This window comes from Mastomys coucha, unplaced genomic scaffold (assembly GCF_008632895.1).
Source record: "Mastomys coucha isolate ucsf_1 unplaced genomic scaffold, UCSF_Mcou_1 pScaffold22, whole genome shotgun sequence".
NCBI classification, from domain to species: domain Eukaryota; kingdom Metazoa; phylum Chordata; class Mammalia; order Rodentia; family Muridae; genus Mastomys; species Mastomys coucha.
Window position 1 is genome coordinate 8,815,125 of NW_022196905.1, and position 3,271 is coordinate 8,818,395.

The window sequence follows — 3,271 nt, forward strand, 5'->3', positions numbered from 1 at the left end:
TTGTACTGCAGAAGGATCCTGTGTGTGCCGCGTTGTTCCTGCTGGCGGGAGATAGCGCGGGACACTTTTCATCTCTTAAGGGAACCAAGATTTTTACAGAGGGGATGATGAAGCTCAAGGCCAGATGTGCTGCTGATTGGAATGTACTTCGGACAGATAAAAAATTAACACTATGTAGAAATAACCTTGAAAGTGTTTCTGTCTTGGGGCTGGAGAAATGGTGCAGAGGTTAAGAGATCTAGCTACTCTTCCAGAGGACCTGGGTTAAATTTCCACCACACTTATGGCTACTCACAACTGCCTAAGTCCAGCCCCAGGGGATCTGCCAACTTCCTCTGGCACCTGAGAGCACCAGGCATCGTTTACACATGGTACACAGACATATATGCTGACAGAACACCCGTACAAGTAGAATAAATAATTTTTAAAAAGTGTTTTAATCCTTAATGAAATAATCCCAAAATTTTACAAAATAATCATAGAAATAAAGTTTAATATACCTGCATGTTATTTTTGACATTACTAACATGAATTTTGAATAGAGAAAGAACTAAAGATTTCCATCACTGGGTTGAGTAGATAATGAATGATGCCAGGGTGGGCTGGCAGCCTGTTGTAGAAAGAATGCCCCCAAAGCAGAATAAGACAAAGGTCAAATCCACTAAACTCACAGAACCACCCAACATCTGTGCAGTGAACTTCAGACCTTGTTCTACAAAGAGGGAGCAGTCACATCTTACTATCATGGTTGATAGAAAGTTGTATCATTGAATACATTCTATATAAGCTTGGTAGTTTTCATCTACACCTCTTTATATATAAAAAAAAACCAAATGCAGATTGAAGTAATGCTAGTGTTTAAGTTTTCTGAACTAAACTATATTTGCTAAGCTCTGTGTATGTTGCTTTCTCAGTAAAGATCTTTAATGCAATTAACCATTAAAACAGTTCATGTATATTAACCAAAAGTTATGCAAAGTCTGAATGAATTTTCTAAAGATATGTTTTCTTTCTAACATTGAAAAAATACATAAAATCATTTGTTCAGTTTGTAATTGTTTAATCAAAATCTTCGAAGAAGAAATTCATAGATTTATGGGTGTTTTTCCTTCTATTTTTATTCCACAATTTTCCTATGATGAACATGTGTTTCATAGCCTAAAAATCTTGTTTAAAAATTGAGAGAAAAGAGCATAGGTGAAGCAGGGGTGGGTGTGAGAGGAGCAGTGTGGGCAGGGAAGGGTCTTGCATTCCTGATTTCACAAGTGATGCGAAGGGTCTAAATCCTGCTAAATGTTGTTCTCTTAGTTGATGCTCACAGTATTTATAGGCAACCACACCTGTGAGCTCCGAGTTACACAAGAAGGCAGCCACTTTCAGGGAATCAAGAAACGGGTGGAATTTGGTTTGCCTATAATGTAAGCTCATTTAAAATCTCCAAAGAAGTATGAAGTCTGTTCTCGAACAAAGTGTTACAGAGGTCTGTAAAGTTAAACAGTTCTTTACAATAAATCACTTATTTATGTGTATGAGTGTTCTGTCCACAGGTATGTCTGTTCATCACATGTATAACTGGTGCCCTAAGAAGCCAGAAGAAGTCATCAGATCCCCTGAGACTGGAGTAACAGTGGTAGGGAGCCACCTGTGTGTGCTGGGAATCAAACAAGAGTCCTCTGGAAGAGTAGACAGTGTTCTTAGTCCCAGAGACATCTCTCCAGCACTAGATAAGTACCAATGTCGTTCAGAGAAATGCTTCATCTTTAGTAGTTGCTTAATGTATACCTCTGAGAGTTAATTACATGTTTTTCATAAAATTACATTTGTTTTCATAAAAATGTCAGTCTAATGTGATTATTTGTTTCTTTTTACACGGGAAAGTGTTGTTTGGTATTATGTTGTGTGACAAGAAACTAATTTTAGGGGTCATTTTGAATTGCTCCTATTCTAAGATTAGCTGTAATATCTTAGGTGACTATATCATTCAATGTTTTGCTTTAAAATGAACTGTGAAGACATTTCCAAGAATATAGATGAATTTAAAAGATAATATATGCTTGGCACAATATCTTCAGGTATGATTTTATATTAGTATCTACTTTAAAAAATCTTACTCTAAATTACATGAAATCTAATCGTATAATCTTCCATTATTAATGGTTAATCAAAGCTTTTTGAATCCTTCATACAATGTATTCACTGGACTTTTCAAAGGCTTATAAAAAGATTCTCTATGAATTACAGAGGAAGCAAGATCTCTTAGAGGAAATTTAGGCTTATATTAAGTGATATTTTAAGGCCGGCTAGTATTTTGCTTTCAAAGTCATCCTCGTTGAGTATTTTTCTTAGAAAAAAAAATCCCCTTTAAAATGCTGTGTGTGTGTGTGTATATAGTTGGTTCCATGGCATGTCTCTGTGTCAGCAGTACACTGCTCACCTGTCCTGTCAGACAACTGCAGCACTGTGTAACACTATGTGGGATATGGGAAATTTCAAGACAAGGGAAAATATCAGGAAAGCAACCCCCAGCTTAAGGAAATCTCAGATCTGTCAAGTGAAATTGTGGATCAGGGCGAGGCAGAGTCATTTTATTGAATGTATCCAGTTATTGGTTGTAATAAAATGCTGCTTTCCCACTAAATACGCACACATTAATCTCTGTTCCTCAGGCTTGTTTTTCCTTTGTGGTTCTTGTTTTAGTTACCTTCATGCTTTGCTTGCCTTCAATGGCATCCTCTGCAAGGCTTACAGTTGTTTCATTCTGCTTGTCAATCCATCAAGGCTGTAAAAGAAGAAATGCTGTAAATGGACAAGTTTATTCAGGTAAGCTTGTATTATCTATTTTATCCCCGTTGCTGAATAACACAACTCTCTTGATTTTAAGATGTTTGCTTTGCAAAAACAGAAGATTGCGATCTCCTTTCCACTGTGTTTTGTTTTCAGGTAACAGCATTGTTCTTTCCCCACTTCAGTGCTATGAGTACAATAGGCTGTCAGCAGGGATGCCCCAGGTGGTGGTGAGTACTAGACAGTCCACGGCTCTAACATTCTACCAAGAAATACTTATACAGGAGGGAAGCTGCCGGGCCCCACCACAACCCCACCTCAGCCCCGCATTAATCCTGCCTCAGCCCTACTACAGCCCCGCCTCAGCCCCGCCTCAACCCTGCCTCAACCCTGCCTCAACCCTGCCCCAGCCCCACCTCAGCCCCGCCTCAGCCCCACGTCAACCCCACCTCAGCCCCGCCTCAACCCTGCCTCAACACTGCCCCAG